Source organism: Taudactylus pleione, unplaced genomic scaffold, assembly GCF_031769625.1.
Source record: "Taudactylus pleione unplaced genomic scaffold, aTauple2 ptg000473l, whole genome shotgun sequence".
Taxonomy (NCBI): Eukaryota; Metazoa; Chordata; class Amphibia; order Anura; family Myobatrachidae; genus Taudactylus; species Taudactylus pleione.
The window spans coordinates 5,395,675-5,414,181 of record NW_028284875.1 but is presented as its reverse complement, the minus strand read 5'-3'; the positions used below and the strand labels follow the sequence as shown (position 1 = coordinate 5,414,181).

The 18,507-nt window shown below is 32.9% G+C and overlaps 11 non-coding genes across 11 annotated transcripts; all 11 read right to left on the bottom strand.

Annotated features, from left to right (window-relative positions):
- Positions 1-62: 62 nt before the first annotated feature.
- On the bottom strand, positions 63-135 carry TRNAR-CCU (transfer RNA arginine (anticodon CCU)). Its single transcript has one exon. It is a non-coding gene; the product is annotated as a tRNA-Arg (tRNA).
- Positions 136-1,562: 1,427 nt separating this feature from the next.
- On the bottom strand, positions 1,563-1,635 carry TRNAR-CCU (transfer RNA arginine (anticodon CCU)). Its single transcript has one exon. It is a non-coding gene; the product is annotated as a tRNA-Arg (tRNA).
- Positions 1,636-3,063: 1,428 nt separating this feature from the next.
- TRNAR-CCU (transfer RNA arginine (anticodon CCU)) lies at positions 3,064-3,136 on the bottom strand. Its single transcript has one exon. It is a non-coding gene; the product is annotated as a tRNA-Arg (tRNA).
- A 1,428-nt stretch (positions 3,137-4,564) lies between these two features.
- TRNAR-CCU (transfer RNA arginine (anticodon CCU)) lies at positions 4,565-4,637 on the bottom strand. The gene has a single exon. It is a non-coding gene; the product is annotated as a tRNA-Arg (tRNA).
- Positions 4,638-6,064: 1,427 nt separating this feature from the next.
- TRNAR-CCU (transfer RNA arginine (anticodon CCU)) lies at positions 6,065-6,137 on the bottom strand. The gene has a single exon. It is a non-coding gene; the product is annotated as a tRNA-Arg (tRNA).
- Positions 6,138-7,565: 1,428 nt separating this feature from the next.
- TRNAR-CCU (transfer RNA arginine (anticodon CCU)) lies at positions 7,566-7,638 on the bottom strand. Its single transcript has one exon. It is a non-coding gene; the product is annotated as a tRNA-Arg (tRNA).
- A 1,427-nt stretch (positions 7,639-9,065) lies between these two features.
- On the bottom strand, positions 9,066-9,138 carry TRNAR-CCU (transfer RNA arginine (anticodon CCU)). Its single transcript has one exon. It is a non-coding gene; the product is annotated as a tRNA-Arg (tRNA).
- Positions 9,139-10,565: 1,427 nt separating this feature from the next.
- On the bottom strand, positions 10,566-10,638 carry TRNAR-CCU (transfer RNA arginine (anticodon CCU)). Its single transcript has one exon. It is a non-coding gene; the product is annotated as a tRNA-Arg (tRNA).
- Positions 10,639-12,065: 1,427 nt separating this feature from the next.
- TRNAR-CCU (transfer RNA arginine (anticodon CCU)) lies at positions 12,066-12,138 on the bottom strand. The gene has a single exon. It is a non-coding gene; the product is annotated as a tRNA-Arg (tRNA).
- A 1,429-nt stretch (positions 12,139-13,567) lies between these two features.
- On the bottom strand, positions 13,568-13,640 carry TRNAR-CCU (transfer RNA arginine (anticodon CCU)). Its single transcript has one exon. It is a non-coding gene; the product is annotated as a tRNA-Arg (tRNA).
- A 3,266-nt stretch (positions 13,641-16,906) lies between these two features.
- TRNAR-CCU (transfer RNA arginine (anticodon CCU)) lies at positions 16,907-16,979 on the bottom strand. The gene has a single exon. It is a non-coding gene; the product is annotated as a tRNA-Arg (tRNA).
- Positions 16,980-18,507: the final 1,528 nt, after the last annotated feature.

The following is an 18,507-nucleotide window of genomic DNA, read 5'->3' as shown; positions in this document are numbered from 1 at the left end:
TGCAGTATGAAGCAAGAATGAAAGGAACATCTCCAAAATTATTTTAATGAAATAAAGCCTATCATCCCAGATGGGACTTGAACCCACAATGCCTGGCTTAGGAGGCCAGTACCTTATCCATTAGGCCACTGGGGCTTAGTAACATCTTGAGTGAAACTGATTTTTTCATTAGTATAATCATTAATTGTTGCAATATAGGAAAGCCATTTATTTGTGTTCTTTGCTTTACAAATCCCAGCATGAAATGTGATTGTACTATCCAGACCTAATAGTGTGGACCCTCATGTTACATTGCAGCAAAACAGATTGATGCATCTCTTTTACCAATAAAGAGGTAGTCTTTTGCATTCCATTTTGTTGAATAACTAAAGTAATGTTTACACTGCATATGAACCAAAGCAGCTGTGTGTACTGGTACTTAAAAACAGTCATGTTTGTGTTTTTTTTCTGCCTTCATATCAGGATGTTCAGGAAGCAGATGATAATCATTAACTGATGACATTAGAAAAAAAATTACATTTGCTCCAGGTGAGGCTTGAACTCACAACCTCAGCATTGCTCAACAGATACTGTCTTTTAAGTTCTGCGCACAGACCGATTGCGCCACAGGAGCACATGGTCAAAGCGCATTATTTTTAGTTGAGTGATTTTAGCATCGAGTTGACTAAGTAAATTAACTTGGTTTATTCATTTTAAATTAGTTACTTTTTAAATCCACTAAACTACTGCACCCAATACTAAAGTACCTAATAAAAGTAATATTCTAATCATAAGGTAATCAATTATATTGTGCATTTGTGTTATTGCCCAGTTTTATGTATCCATAGGTGTATATTGCAATGAATTCATGCCATTATTGTACAGTACAATATTATCAAAATTGTAAAATAATTCCTGTTTATTTATCTTAAATAATATTTGCTATAGATATATGTAACTTTAATGTTGAATAGGGAAAATATACACTATAATACCAAAAAATGCAGTATCTTTAAATAAAAATAAGTTAAATCTCACTTGTGCTCTATATTTAAAGGTAAACATTGTTTTTTTGGTCTGAAGCACCTAAATTTTCAGTAAAGTCAGTGTCCAAAGAAATATAAAAGGCAGAAAATTACCCTTTTGATGACATGGATGAAAGGACTTCAAGAAACCCATCAGCAATTGCAATAGAAATTGTTATTTTGTAGCCACTCTGATATTAAATTGCAATTAAAACTTAATAGGTATGTTTTGGTATATATGGATTTTCTGCAATACCATTAAGACAGTCACCTGAATTGAAAAAAAACATAACTTCTAGAATGAGAATGAGCAACAAAGGAACATGCATCCTAGATGGGACTTGAAGCCACTGTCCCAGGTGATAGTAAACTTTTCAGAAAACTAATCCACAATGTCATTAGGATAAACGTCTGCTTTTAGATACTGGGCCATAATTTTGCAAGCTGAACAGTTCCGGAGTGATAAGCAGATAAAAGTTTCTGGTGGAGCCATTTGTGCAGTATGAAGCAAGAATGAAAGGAACATTTCCAAAATTATTTTAAAGAAATAAAGCCTATCACCCCAGATGGGACTTGAACCCACAATCCCTGGCTTAGGAGGCCAGTGCCTTATCCATTAGGCCACTGGGACTTAGTACCATCTTTGAGTGAAACTGAATTTTTCATTAGTATAATCATTAATTGTTGCGATATAGGAAAGCCGTTTATTTGTGTTCTTTGCTTTACAAATACCAGCATGAAATGTGATTGTACTATCCAGACCTAATAGTGTGGACCCTCATGTTACATTGCAGCAAAACAGATTGATGCAACTCTTTTACCAATAAAGAGGTAGTCTTTTGCATTCCATTTTGTTGACTAACTAAAGTAATGTTTACACTGCATATGAACCAAAGCAGCTGTGTGTACTGGTACTTAAAAACAGTCATGTTTGTGTTTTTTTTCTGCCTTCATATCAGGATGTTCAGGAAGCAGATGATAATCATTAACTGATGACATTAGAAAAAAAATTACATTTGCTTCAGGTGAGGCTTGATTTCACAACCTCAGGATTGCTCAACAGATACTGTCTTATAAGTACCGCACACAGACCGATTGCACCACAGGAGCACATGGACAAAGCACTTTATTTTTAGTTGAGGGATTTTAGCATCGAGTTGACTAAGTAAATTAACTTGGTTTATTAATTTTAAATTAGTTACTTTTTAAATCCACTAAACTACTGCACCCAATACTAAAGTACCTAATAAAAGTAATATTCTAATCATAAGGTAATCAATTATATTGTGCATTTGTGTTATTGCCCAGTTTTATGTATCCATAGGTGTATATTGCAATGAATTCATGCCATTATTGTACAGTACAATATTATCAAAATTGTAAAATAATTCCTGTTTATTTATCTTAAATAATATTTGCTATAGATATATGTAACTTTAATGTTGAATAGGGAAAATATACACTATAATACCAAAAAATGCAGTATCTTTAAATAAAAATAAGTTAAATCTCACTTGTGCTCTATATTTAAAGGTAAACATTGTTTTTTTGGTCTGAAGCACCTAAATTGTCAGTAAAGTCAGTGTCCAAAGAAATATAAAAGGCAGAAAATTACCCTTTTGATGACATGGATGAAAGGACTTCAAGAAACCCATCAGCAATTGCAATAGAAATTGTTATTTTGTAGCCACTCTGATATTAAATTGCAATTAAAACTTAATAGGTATGTTTTGGTATATATGGATTTTCTGCAATACCATTAAGACAGTCACCTGAATTGAAAAAAAGCATAACTTCTAGAATGTGAATGAGCAACAAAGGAACATGCATCCTAGATGGGACTTGAAGCCACTGTCCCAGGTGATAGTAAACTTTTCAGAAAACTAATCCACAATGTCATTAGGATAAATGTCTGCTTTTAGATACTGGGCCATAATTTTGCAAGCTGAACAGTTCCGGAGTGATAAGCAGATAAAAGTTTCTGGTGGAGCCATTTGTGCAGTATGAAGCAAGAATGAAAGGAACATTTCCAAAATTATTTTAAAGAAATAAAGCCTATCACCCCAGATGGGACTTGAACCTACAATCCCTGGCTTAGGAGGCCAGTGCCTTATCCATTAGGCCACTGGGGCTTAGTAACATCTTTGAGTGAAACTGAATTTTTCATTAGTATAATCATTAATTGTTGCGATATAGGAAAGCCGTTTATTTGTGTTCTTTGTTTTACAAATCCCAGCATGAAATGTGATTGTACTATCCAGACCTAATAGTGTGGACCCTCATGTTACATTGTAGCAAAACAGATTGATGCAACTCTTTTACCAATAAAGAGGTAGTCTTTTGCATTCCATTTTGTTGACTAACTAAAGTAATGTTTACACTGCATATGAACCAAAGCAGCTGTGTGTACTGGTACTTAAAAACAGTCATGTTTGTGTTTTTTTTCTGCCTTCATATCAGGATGTTCAGGAAGCAGATGATAATCATTAACTGATGACATTAGAAAAAAAATTACATTTGCTCCAGGTGAGGCTTGAACTCACAACCTCAGGATTGCTCAATAGATACTGTCTTTTAAGTTCTGCGCACAGACCGATTGCGCCACATGAGCACATGGTCAAAGCGCATTATTTTTAGTTGAGTGATTTTAGCATCGAGTTGACTAAGTAAATTAACTTGGTTTATTCATTTTAAATTAGTTACTTTTTAAATCCACTAAACTACTGCACCCAATAATAAAGTACCTAATAAAAGTAATATTCTAATCATAAGGTAATCAATTATATTGTGCATTTGTGTTATTGCCCAGTTTTATGTATCCATAGGTGTATAATGCAATGAATTCATGCCATTGTTGTACAGTTCAATATTATCAAAATTGTAAAATAATTCCTGTTTATTTATCTTAAATAATATTTGCTATAGATATATGTAACTTTAATGTTGCATAGGGAAAATATACACTATAATACCAAAAAATGCAGTATCTTTAAATAAAAATAAGTTAAATCTCACTTGTGCTCTATATTTAAAGGTAAACATTGTTTTTTTGGTCTGAAGCACCTAAATTGTCAGTAAAGTCAGTGTCCAAAGAAATATAAAAAGCAGAAAATTACCCTTTTGATGACATGGATGAAAGGACTTCAAGAAACCCATCAGCAATTGCAATAGAAATTGTTATTTTGTAGCCACTCTGATATTAAATTGCAATTAAAACTTAATAGGTATGTTTTGGTATATATGGATTTTCTGCAATACCATTAAGACAGTCACCTGAATTGAAAAAAAGCATAACTTCTAGAATGAGAATGAGCAACAAAGGAACATGCATCCTAGATGGGACTTGAAGCCACTGTCCCAGGTGATAGTAAACTTTTCAGGAAACTAATCCACAATGTCATTAGGATAAATGTCTGCTTTTAGATACTGGGCCATAATTTTGCAAGCTGAACAGTTCCGGATTGATAAGCAGATAAAAGTTTCTGGTGGAGCCATTTGTGCAGTATGAAGCAAGAATGAAAGGAACATCTCCAAAATTATTTTAATGAAATAAAGCCTATCATCCCAGATGGGACTTGAACCCACAATGCCTGGCTTAGGAGGCCAGTACCTTATCCATTAGGCCACTGGGGCTTAGTAACATCTTGAGTGAAACTGATTTTTTCATTAGTATAATCATTAATTGTTGCAATATAGGAAAGCCATTTATTTGTGTTCTTTGCTTTACAAATCCCAGCATGAAATGTGATTGTACTATCCAGACCTAATAGTGTGGACCCTCATGTTACATTGCAGCAAAACAGATTGATGCATCTCTTTTACCAATAAAGAGGTAGTCTTTTGCATTCCATTTTGTTGAATAACTAAAGTAATGTTTACACTGCATATGAACCAAAGCAGCTGTGTGTACTGGTACTTAAAAACAGTCATGTTTGTGTTTTTTTTCTGCCTTCATATCAGGATGTTCAGGAAGCAGATGATAATCATTAACTGATGACATTAGAAAAAAAATTACATTTGCTCCAGGTGAGGCTTGAACTCACAACCTCAGCATTGCTCAACAGATACTGTCTTTTAAGTTCTGCGCACAGACCGATTGCGCCACAGGAGCACATGGTCAAAGCGCATTATTTTTAGTTGAGTGATTTTAGCATCGAGTTGACTAAGTAAATTAACTTGGTTTATTCATTTTAAATTAGTTACTTTTTAAATCCACTAAACTACTGCACCCAATACTAAAGTACCTAATAAAAGTAATATTCTAATCATAAGGTAATCAATTATATTGTGCATTTGTGTTATTGCCCAGTTTTATGTATCCATAGGTGTATATTGCAATGAATTCATGCCATTATTGTACAGTACAATATTATCAAAATTGTAAAATAATTCCTGTTTATTTATCTTAAATAATATTTGCTATAGATATATGTAACTTTAATGTTGAATAGGGAAAATATACACTATAATACCAAAAAATGCAGTATCTTTAAATAAAAATAAGTTAAATCTCACTTGTGCTCTATATTTAAAGGTAAACATTGTTTTTTTGGTCTGAAGCACCTAAATTTTCAGTAAAGTCAGTGTCCAAAGAAATATAAAAGGCAGAAAATTACCCTTTTGATGACATGGATGAAAGGACTTCAAGAAACCCATCAGCAATTGCAATAGAAATTGTTATTTTGTAGCCACTCTGATATTAAATTGCAATTAAAACTTAATAGGTATGTTTTGGTATATATGGATTTTCTGCAATACCATTAAGACAGTCACCTGAATTGAAAAAAAACATAACTTCTAGAATGAGAATGAGCAACAAAGGAACATGCATCCTAGATGGGACTTGAAGCCACTGTCCCAGGTGATAGTAAACTTTTCAGAAAACTAATCCACAATGTCATTAGGATAAATGTCTGCTTTTAGATACTGGGCCATAATTTTGCAAGCTGAACAGTTCCGGAGTGATAAGCAGATAAAAGTTTCTGGTGGAGCCATTTGTGCAGTATGAAGCAAGAATGAAAGGAACATTTCCAAAATTATTTTAAAGAAATAAAGCCTATCACCCCAGATGGGACTTGAACCTACAATCCCTGGCTTAGGAGGCCAGTGCCTTATCCATTAGGCCACTGGGGCTTAGTAACATCTTTTAGTGAAACTGAATTTTTCATTAGTATAATCATTAATTGTTGCGATATAGGAAAGCCGTTTATTTGTGTTCTTTGTTTTACAAATCCCAGCATGAAATGTGATTGTACTATCCAGACCTAATAGTGTGGACCCTCATGTTACATTGTAGCAAAACAGATTGATGCAACTCTTTTACCAATAAAGAGGTAGTCTTTTGCATTCCATTTTGTTGACTAACTAAAGTAATGTTTACACTGCATATGAACCAAAGCAGCTGTGTGTACTGGTACTTAAAAACAGTCATGTTTGTGTTTTTTTTCTGCCTTCATATCAGGATGTTCAGGAAGCAGATGATAATCATTAACTGATGACATTAGAAAAAAAATTACATTTGCTCCAGGTGAGGCTTGAACTCACAACCTCAGGATTGCTCAATAGATACTGTCTTTTAAGTTCTGCGCACAGACCGATTGCGCCACATGAGCACATGGTCAAAGCGCATTATTTTTAGTTGAGTGATTTTAGCATCGAGTTGACTAAGTAAATTAACTTGGTTTATTCATTTTAAATTAGTTACTTTTTAAATCCACTAAACTACTGCACCCAATAATAAAGTACCTAATAAAAGTAATATTCTAATCATAAGGTAATCAATTATATTGTGCATTTGTGTTATTGCCCAGTTTTATGTATCCATAGGTGTATATTGCAATGAATTCATGCCATTGTTGTACAGTTCAATATTATCAAAATTGTAAAATAATTCCTGTTTATTTATCTTAAATAATATTTGCTATAGATATATGTAACTTTAATGTTGCATAGGGAAAATATACACTATAATACCAAAAAATGCAGTATCTTTAAATAAAAATAAGTTAAATCTCACTTGTGCTCTATATTTAAAGGTAAACATTGTTTTTTTGGTCTGAAGCACCTAAATTGTCAGTAAAGTCAGTGTCCAAAGAAATATAAAAAGCAGAAAATTACCCTTTTGATGACATGGATGAAAGGACTTCAAGAAACCCATCAGCAATTGCAATAGAAATTGTTATTTTGTAGCCACTCTGATATTAAATTGCAATTAAAACTTAATAGGTATGTTTTGGTATATATGGATTTTCTGCAATACCATTAAGACAGTCACCTGAATTGAAAAAAAGCATAACTTCTAGAATGAGAATGAGCAACAAAGGAACATGCATCCTAGATGGGACTTGAAGCCACTGTCCCAGGTGATAGTAAACTTTTCAGGAAACTAATCCACAATGTCATTAGGATAAATGTCTGCTTTTAGATACTGGGCCATAATTTTGCAAGCTGAACAGTTCCGGATTGATAAGCAGATAAAAGTTTCTGGTGGAGCCATTTGTGCAGTATGAAGCAAGAATGAAAGGAACATCTCCAAAATTATTTTAATGAAATAAAGCCTATCATCCCAGATGGGACTTGAACCCACAATGCCTGGCTTAGGAGGCCAGTACCTTATCCATTAGGCCACTGGGGCTTAGTAACATCTTGAGTGAAACTGATTTTTTCATTAGTATAATCATTAATTGTTGCAATATAGGAAAGCCATTTATTTGTGTTCTTTGCTTTACAAATCCCAGCATGAAATGTGATTGTACTATCCAGACCTAATAGTGTGGACCCTCATGTTACATTGCAGCAAAACAGATTGATGCATCTCTTTTACCAATAAAGAGGTAGTCTTTTGCATTCCATTTTGTTGAATAACTAAAGTAATGTTTACACTGCATATGAACCAAAGCAGCTGTGTGTACTGGTACTTAAAAACAGTCATGTTTGTGTTTTTTTTCTGCCTTCATATCAGGATGTTCAGGAAGCAGATGATAATCATTAACTGATGACATTAGAAAAAAAATTACATTTGCTCCAGGTGAGGCTTGAACTCACAACCTCAGCATTGCTCAACAGATACTGTCTTTTAAGTTCTGCGCACAGACCGATTGCGCCACAGGAGCACATGGTCAAAGCGCATTATTTTTAGTTGAGTGATTTTAGCATCGAGTTGACTAAGTAAATTATCTTGGTTTATTCATTTTAAATTAGTTACTTTTTAAATCCACTAAACTACTGCACCCAATACTAAAGTACCTAATAAAAGTAATATTCTAATCATAAGGTAATCAATTATATTGTGCATTTGTGTTATTGCCCAGTTTTATGTATCCATAGGTGTATATTGCAATGAATTCATGCCATTATTGTACAGTACAATATTATCAAAATTGTAAAATAATTCCTGTTTATTTATCTTAAATAATATTTGCTATAGATATATGTAACTTTAATGTTGAATAGGGAAAATATACACTATAATACCAAAAAATGCAGTATCTTTAAATAAAAATAAGTTAAATCTCACTTGTGCTCTATATTTAAAGGTAAACATTGTTTTTTTGGTCTGAAGCACCTAAATTTTCAGTAAAGTCAGTGTCCAAAGAAATATAAAAGGCAGAAAATTACCCTTTTGATGACATGGATGAAAGGACTTCAAGAAACGCATCAGCAATTGCAATAGAAATTGTTATTTTGTAGCCACTCTGATATTAAATTGCAATTAAAACTTAATAGGTATGTTTTGGTATATATGGATTTTCTGCAATACCATTAAGACAGTCACCTGAATTGAAAAAAAACATAACTTCTAGAATGAGAATGAGCAACAAAGGAACATGCATCCTAGATGGGACTTGAAGCCACTGTCCCAGGTGATAGTAAACTTTTCAGAAAACTAATCCACAATGTCATTAGGATAAACGTCTGCTTTTAGATACTGGGCCATAATTTTGCAAGCTGAACAGTTCCGGAGTGATAAGCAGATAAAAGTTTCTGGTGGAGCCATTTGTGCAGTATGAAGCAAGAATGAAAGGAACATCTCCAAAATTATTTTAATGAAATAAAGCCTATCATCCCAGATGGGACTTGAACCCACAATGCCTGGCTTAGGAGGCCAGTACCTTATCCATTAGGCCACTGGGGCTTAGTAACATCTTGAGTGAAACTGATTTTTTCATTAGTATAATCATTAATTGTTGCAATATAGGAAAGCCATTTATTTGTGTTCTTTGCTTTACAAATCCCAGCATGAAATGTGATTGTACTATCCAGACCTAATAGTGTGGACCCTCATGTTACATTGCAGCAAAACAGATTGATGCATCTCTTTTACCAATAAAGAGGTAGTCTTTTGCATTCCATTTTGTTGAATAACTAAAGTAATGTTTACACTGCATATGAACCAAAGCAGCTGTGTGTACTGGTACTTAAAAACAGTCATGTTTGTGTTTTTTTTCTGCCTTCATATCAGGATGTTCAGGAAGCAGATGATAATCATTAACTGATGACATTAGAAAAAAAATTACATTTGCTCCAGGTGAGGCTTGAACTCACAACCTCAGCATTGCTCAACAGATACTGTCTTTTAAGTTCTGCGCACAGACCGATTGCGCCACAGGAGCACATGGTCAAAGCGCATTATTTTTAGTTGAGTGATTTTAGCATCGAGTTGACTAAGTAAATTATCTTGGTTTATTCATTTTAAATTAGTTACTTTTTAAATCCACTAAACTACTGCACCCAATACTAAAGTACCTAATAAAAGTAATATTCTAATCATAAGGTAATCAATTATATTGTGCATTTGTGTTATTGCCCAGTTTTATGTATCCATAGGTGTATATTGCAATGAATTCATGCCATTATTGTACAGTACAATATTATCAAAATTGTAAAATAATTCCTGTTTATTTATCTTAAATAATATTTGCTATAGATATATGTAACTTTAATGTTGAATAGGGAAAATATACACTATAATACCAAAAAATGCAGTATCTTTAAATAAAAATAAGTTAAATCTCACTTGTGCTCTATATTTAAAGGTAAACATTGTTTTTTTGGTCTGAAGCACCTAAATTTTCAGTAAAGTCAGTGTCCAAAGAAATATAAAAGGCAGAAAATTACCCTTTTGATGACATGGATGAAAGGACTTCAAGAAACGCATCAGCAATTGCAATAGAAATTGTTATTTTGTAGCCACTCTGATATTAAATTGCAATTAAAACTTAATAGGTATGTTTTGGTATATATGGATTTTCTGCAATACCATTAAGACAGTCACCTGAATTGAAAAAAAACATAACTTCTAGAATGAGAATGAGCAACAAAGGAACATGCATCCTAGATGGGACTTGAAGCCACTGTCCCAGGTGATAGTAAACTTTTCAGAAAACTAATCCACAATGTCATTAGGATAAACGTCTGCTTTTAGATACTGGGCCATAATTTTGCAAGCTGAACAGTTCCGGAGTGATAAGCAGATAAAAGTTTCTGGTGGAGCCATTTGTGCAGTATGAAGCAAGAATGAAAGGAACATTTCCAAAATTATTTTAAAGAAATAAAGCCTATCACCCCAGATGGGACTTGAACCCACAATCCCTGGCTTAGGAGGCCAGTGCCTTATCCATTAGGCCACTGGGACTTAGTACCATCTTTGAGTGAAACTGAATTTTTCATTAGTATAATCAATAATTGTTGCGATATAGGAAAGCCGTTTATTTGTGTTCTTTGCTTTACAAATACCAGCATGAAATGTGATTGTACTATCCAGACCTAATAGTGTGGACCCTCATGTTACATTGCAGCAAAACAGATTGATGCAACTCTTTTACCAATAAAGAGGTAGTCTTTTGCATTCCATTTTGTTGACTAACTAAAGTAATGTTTACACTGCATATGAACCAAAGCAGCTGTGTGTACTGGTACTTAAAAACAGTCATGTTTGTGTTTTTTTTCTGCCTTCATATCAGGATGTTCAGGAAGCAGATGATAATCATTAACTGATGACATTAGAAAAAAAATTACATTTGCTTCAGGTGAGGCTTGATTTCACAACCTCAGGATTGCTCAACAGATACTGTCTTATAAGTACCGCACACAGACCGATTGCACCACAGGAGCACATGGACAAAGCACTTTATTTTAATTGAGGGATTTTAGCATCGAGTTGACTAAGTAAATTAACTTGGTTTATTAATTTTAAATTAGTTACTTTTTAAATCCACTAAACTACTGCACCCAATACTAAAGTACCTAATAAAAGTAATATTCTAATCATAAGGTAATCAATTATATTGTGCATTTGTGTTATTGCCCAGTTTTATGTATCCATAGGTGTATATTGCAATGAATTCATGCCATTATTGTACAGTACAATATTATCAAAATTGTAAAATAATTCCTGTTTATTTATCTTAAATAATATTTGCTATAGATATATGTAACTTTAATGTTGAATAGGGAAAATATACACTATAATACCAAAAAATGCAGTATCTTTAAATAAAAATAAGTTAAATCTCACTTGTGCTCTATATTTAAAGGTAAACATTGTTTTTTTGGTCTGAAGCACCTAAATTGTCAGTAAAGTCAGTGTCCAAAGAAATATAAAAGGCAGAAAATTACCCTTTTGATGACATGGATGAAAGGACTTCAAGAAACCCATCAGCAATTGCAATAGAAATTGTTATTTTGTAGCCACTCTGATATTAAATTGCAATTAAAACTTAATAGGTATGTTTTGGTATATATGGATTTTCTGCAATACCATTAAGACAGTCACCTGAATTGAAAAAAAGCATAACTTCTAGAATGTGAATGAGCAACAAAGGAACATGCATCCTAGATGGGACTTGAAGCCACTGTCCCAGGTGATAGTAAACTTTTCAGAAAACTAATCCACAATGTCATTAGGATAAATGTCTGCTTTTAGATACTGGGCCATAATTTTGCAAGCTGAACAGTTCCGGAGTGATAAGCAGATAAAAGTTTCTGGTGGAGCCATTTGTGCAGTATGAAGCAAGAATGAAAGGAACATTTCCAAAATTATTTTAAAGAAATAAAGCCTATCACCCCAGATGGGACTTGAACCTACAATCCCTGGCTTAGGAGGCCAGTGCCTTATCCATTAGGCCACTGGGGCTTAGTAACATCTTTGAGTGAAACTGAATTTTTCATTAGTATAATCATTAATTGTTGCGATATAGGAAAGCCGTTTATTTGTGTTCTTTGTTTTACAAATCCCAGCATGAAATGTGATTGTACTATCCAGACCTAATAGTGTGGACCCTCATGTTACATTGTAGCAAAACAGATTGATGCAACTCTTTTACCAATAAAGAGGTAGTCTTTTGCATTCCATTTTGTTGACTAACTAAAGTAATGTTTACACTGCATATGAACCAAAGCAGCTGTGTGTACTGGTACTTAAAAACAGTCATGTTTGTGTTTTTTTTCTGCCTTCATATCAGGATGTTCAGGAAGCAGATGATAATCATTAACTGATGACATTAGAAAAAAAATTACATTTGCTCCAGGTGAGGCTTGAACTCACAACCTCAGGATTGCTCAATAGATACTGTCTTTTAAGTTCTGCGCACAGACCGATTGCGCCACATGAGCACATGGTCAAAGCGCATTATTTTTAGTTGAGTGATTTTAGCATCGAGTTGACTAAGTAAATTAACTTGGTTTATTCATTTTAAATTAGTTACTTTTTAAATCCACTAAACTACTGCACCCAATAATAAAGTACCTAATAAAAGTAATATTCTAATCATAAGGTAATCAATTATATTGTGCATTTGTGTTATTGCCCAGTTTTATGTATCCATAGGTGTATAATTGCAATGAATTCATGCCATTGTTGTACAGTTCAATATTATCAAAATTGTAAAATAATTCCTGTTTATTTATCTTAAATAATATTTGCTATAGATATATGTAACTTTAATGTTGCATAGGGAAAATATACACTATAATACCAAAAAATGCAGTATCTTTAAATAAAAATAAGTTAAATCTCACTTGTGCTCTATATTTAAAGGTAAACATTGTTTTTTTGGTCTGAAGCACCTAAATTGTCAGTAAAGTCAGTGTCCAAAGAAATATAAAAAGCAGAAAATTACCCTTTTGATGACATGGATGAAAGGACTTCAAGAAACCCATCAGCAATTGCAATAGAAATTGTTATTTTGTAGCCACTCTGATATTAAATTGCAATTAAAACTTAATAGGTATGTTTTGGTATATATGGATTTTCTGCAATACCATTAAGACAGTCACCTGAATTGAAAAAAAGCATAACTTCTAGAATGAGAATGAGCAACAAAGGAACATGCATCCTAGATGGGACTTGAAGCCACTGTCCCAGGTGATAGTAAACTTTTCAGGAAACTAATCCACAATGTCATTAGGATAAATGTCTGCTTTTAGATACTGGGCCATAATTTTGCAAGCTGAACAGTTCCGGATTGATAAGCAGATAAAAGTTTCTGGTGGAGCCATTTGTGCAGTATGAAGCAAGAATGAAAGGAACATTTCCAAAATTATTTTAATGAAATAAAGCCTATCATCCCAGATGGGACTTGAACCCACAATGCCTGGCTTAGGAGGCCAGTACCTTATCCATTAGGCCACTGGGGCTTAGTAACATCTTGAGTGAAACTGATTTTTTCATTAGTATAATCATTAATTGTTGCAATATAGGAAAGCCATTTATTTGTGTTCTTTGCTTTACAAATCCCAGCATGAAATGTGATTGTACTATCCAGACCTAATAGTGTGGACCCTCATGTTACATTGCAGCAAAACAGATTGATGCATCTCTTTTACCAATAAAGAGGTAGTCTTTTGCATTCCATTTTGTTGACTAACTAAAGTAATTTTTACAGTGCATATGAACCAAAGCAGCTGTGTGTACTGGTACTTAAAAACAGTCATGTTTGTGTTTTTTTTCTGCCTTCATATCAGGATGTTCAGGAAGCAGATGATAATCATTAACTGATGAAATTAGAAAAAAAATTACATTTGCTTCAGGTGAGGCTTGAATTCACAACCTCAGGATTGCTCAACAGATACTGTCTTATAAGTACCGCGCACAGACCGATTGCGCCACAGGAGCACATGGACAAAGCACTTTATTTTTAGTTGAGGGATTTTAGCATCGAGTTGACTAAGTAAATTAACTTGGTTTATTAATTTTAAATTAGTTACTTTTTAAATCCACTAAACTACTGCACCCAATACTAAAGTACCTAATAAAAGTAATATTCTAATCATAAGGTAATCAATTATATTGTGCATTTGTGTTATTGCCCAGTTTTATGTATCCATAGGTGTATATTGCAATGAATTCATGCCATTATTGTACAGTACAATATTATCAAAATTGTAAAATAATTCCTGTTTATTTATCTTAAATAATATTTGCTATAGATATATGTAACTTTAATGTTGAATAGGGAAAATATACACTATAATACCAAAAAATGCAGTATCTTTAAATAAAAATAAGTTAAATCTCACTTGTGCTCTATATTTAAAGGTAAACATTGTTTTTTTGGTCTGAAGCACCTAAATTGTCAGTAAAGTCAGTGTCCAAAGAAATATAAAAGGCAGAAAATTACCCTTTTGATGACATGGATGAAAGGACTTCAAGAAACCCATCAGCAATTGCAATAGAAATTGTTATTTTGTAGCCACTCTGATATTAAATTGCAATTAAAACTTAATAGGTATGTTTTGGTATATATGGATTTTCTGCAATACCATTAAGACAGTCACCTGAATTGAAAAAAAGCATAACTTCTAGAATGAGAATGAGCAACAAAGGAACATGCATCCTAGATGGGACTTGAAGCCACTGTCCCAGGTGATAGTAAACTTTTCAGGAAACTAATCGTTTATTTGTGTTCTTTGCTTTACAAATACCAGCATGAAATGTGATTGTACTATCCAGACCTAATAGTGTGGACCCTCATGTTACATTGCAGCAAAACAGATTGATGCAACTCTTTTACCAATAAAGAGGTAGTCTTTTGCATTCCATTTTGTTGACTAACTAAAGTAATGTTTACACTGCATATGAACCAAAGCAGCTGTGTGTACTGGTACTTAAAAACAGTCATGTTTGTGTTTTTTTTCTGCCTTCATATCAGGATGTTCAGGAAGCAGATGATAATCATTAACTGATGACATTAGAAAAAAAATTACATTTGCTCCAGGTGAGGCTTGAACTCACAACCTCAGCATTGCTCAACAGATACTGTCTTTTAAGTTCTGCGCACAGACCGATTGCGCCACAGGAGCACATGGTCAAAGTGCATTATTTTTAGTTGAGTGATTTTAGCATCGAGTTGACTAAGTAAATTAACTTGGTTTATTCATTTTAAATTAGTTACTTTTTAAATCCACTAAACTACTGCACCCAATAATAAAGTACCTAAAAAAAGTAATATTCTAATCATAAGGTAATCAATTATATTGTGCATTTGTGTTATTGCCCAGTTTTATGTATCCATAGGTGTATATTGCAATGAATTCATGCCATTGTTGTACAGTTCAATATTATCAAAATTGTAAAATAATTCCTGTTTATTTATCTTAAATAATATTTGCTATAGATATATGTAACTTTAATGTTGCATAGGGAAAAAATACACTATAATACCAAAAAATGCAGTATCTTTAAATAAAAATAAGTTAAATCTCACTTGTGCTCTATATTTAAAGGTAAACATTGTTTTTTTGGTCTGAAGCACCTAAATTGTCAGTAAAGTCAGTGTCCAAAGAAATATAAAAAGCAGAAAATTACCCTTTTGATGACATGGATGAAAGGACTTCAAGAAACCCATCAGCAATTGCAATAGAAATTGTTATTTTGTAGCCACTCTGATATTAAATTGCAATTAAAACTTAATAGGTATGTTTTGGTATATATGGATTTTCTGCAATACCATTAAGACAGTCACCTGAATTGAAAAAAAGCATAACTTCTAGAATGAGAATGAGCAACAAAGGAACTTGTTGGTTTATTCATTTTAAATTAGTTACTTTTTAAATCCACTAAACTACTGCACCCAATAATAAAGTACCTAAAAAAAGTAATATTCTAATCATAAGGTAATCAATTATATTGTGCATTTGTGTTATTGCCCAGTTTTATGTATCCATAGGTGTATATTGCAATGAATTCATGCCATTGTTGTACAGTTCAATATTATCAAAATTGTAAAATAATTCCTGTTTATTTATCTTAAATAATATTTGCTATAGATATATGTAACTTTAATGTTGCATAGGGAAAATATACACTATAATACCAAAAAATGCAGTATCTTTAAATAAAAAAAAGTTAAATCTCACTTGTGCTCTATATTTAAAGGTAAACATTGTTTTTTTGGTCTGAAGCACCTAAATTGTCAGTAAAGTCAGTGTCCAAAGAAATATAAAAAGCAGAAAATTACCCTTTTGATGACATGGATGAAAGGACTTCAAGAAACCCATCAGCAATTGCAATAGAAATTGTTATTTTGTAGCCACTCTGATATTAAATTGCAATTAAAACTTAATAGGTATGTTTTGGTATATATGGATTTTCTGCAATACCATTAAGACAGTCACCTGAATTGAAAAAAAGCATAACTTCTAGAATGAGAATGAGCAACAAAGGAACATGCATCCTAGATGGGACTTGAAGCCACTGTCCCAGGTGATAGTAAACTTTTCAGGAAACTAATCCACAATGTCATTAGGATAAATGTCTGCTTTTAGATACTGGGCCATAATTTTGCAAGCTGAACAGTTCCGGATTGATAAGCAGATAAAAGTTTCTGGTGGAGCCATTTGTGCAGTATGAAGCAAGAATGAAAGGAACATCTCCAAAATTATTTTAATGAAATAAAGCCTATCATCCCAGATGGGACTTGAACCCACAATGCCTGGCTTAGGAGGCCAGTGCCTTATCCATTAGGCCACTGGGGCTTAGTAACATCTTGAGTGAAACTGATTTTTTCATTAGTATAATCATTAATTGTTGCAATATAGGAAAGCCATTTATTTGTGTTCTTTGCTTTACAAATCCCAGCATGAAATGTGATTGTACTATCCAGACCTAATAGTGTGGACCCTCATGTTACATTGCAGCAAAACAGATTGATGCATCTCTTTTACCAATAAAGAGGTAGTCTTTTGCATTCCATTTTGTTGACTAACTAAAGTAATTTTTACAGTGCATATGAACCAAAGCAGCTGTGTGTACTGGTACTTAAAAACAGTCATGTTTGTGTTTTTTTTCTGCCTTCATATCAGGATGTTCAGGAAGCAGATGATAATCATTAACTGATGAAATTAGAAAAAAAATTACATTTGCTTCAGGTGAGGCTTGAATTCACAACCTCAGGATTGCTCAACAGATACTGTCTTATAAGTACCGCGCACAGACCGATTGCGCCACAGGAGCACATGGACAAAGCACTTTATTTTTAGTTGAGGGATTTTAGCATCGAGTTGACTAAGTAAATTAACTTGGTTTATTAATTTTAAATTAGTTACTTTTTAAATCCACTAAACTACTGCACCCAATACTAAAGTACCTAATAAAAGTAATATTCTAATCATAAGGTAATCAATTATATTGTGCATTTGTGTTATTGCCCAGTTTTATGTATCCATAGGTGTATATTGCAATGAATTCATGCCATTATTGTACAGTACAATATTATCAAAATTGTAAAATAATTCCTGTTTATTTATCTTAAATAATATTTGCTATAGATATATGTAACTTTAATGTTGAATAGGGAAAATATACACTATAATACCAAAAAATGCAGTATCTTTAAATAAAAATAAGTTAAATCTCACTTGTGCTCTATATTTAAAGGTAAACATTGTTTTTTTGGTCTGAAGCACCTAAATTGTCAGTAAAGTCAGTGTCCAAAGAAATATAAAAGGCAGAAAATTACCCTTTTGATGACATGGATGAAAGGACTTCAAGAAACCCATCAGCAATTGCAATAGAAATTGTTATTTTGTAGCCACTCTGATATTAAATTGCAATTAAAACTTAATAGGTATGTTTTGGTATATATGGATTTTCTGCAATACCATTAAGACAGTCACCTGAATTGAAAAAAAGCATAACTTCTAGAATGAGAATGAGCAACAAAGGAACATGCATCCTAGATGGGACTTGAAGCCACTGTCCCAGGTGATAGTAAACTTTTCAGGAAACTAATCGTTTATTTGTGTTCTTTGCTTTACAAATACCAGCATGAAATGTGATTGTACTATCCAGACCTAATAGTGTGGACCCTCATGTTACATTGCAGCAAAACAGATTGATGCAACTCTTTTACCAATAAAGAGGTAGTCTTTTGCATTCCATTTTGTTGACTAACTAAAGTAATGTTTACACTGCATATGAACCAAAGCAGCTGTGTGTACTGGTACTTAAAAACAGTCATGTTTGTGTTTTTTTTCTGCCTTCATATCAGGATGTTCAGGAAGC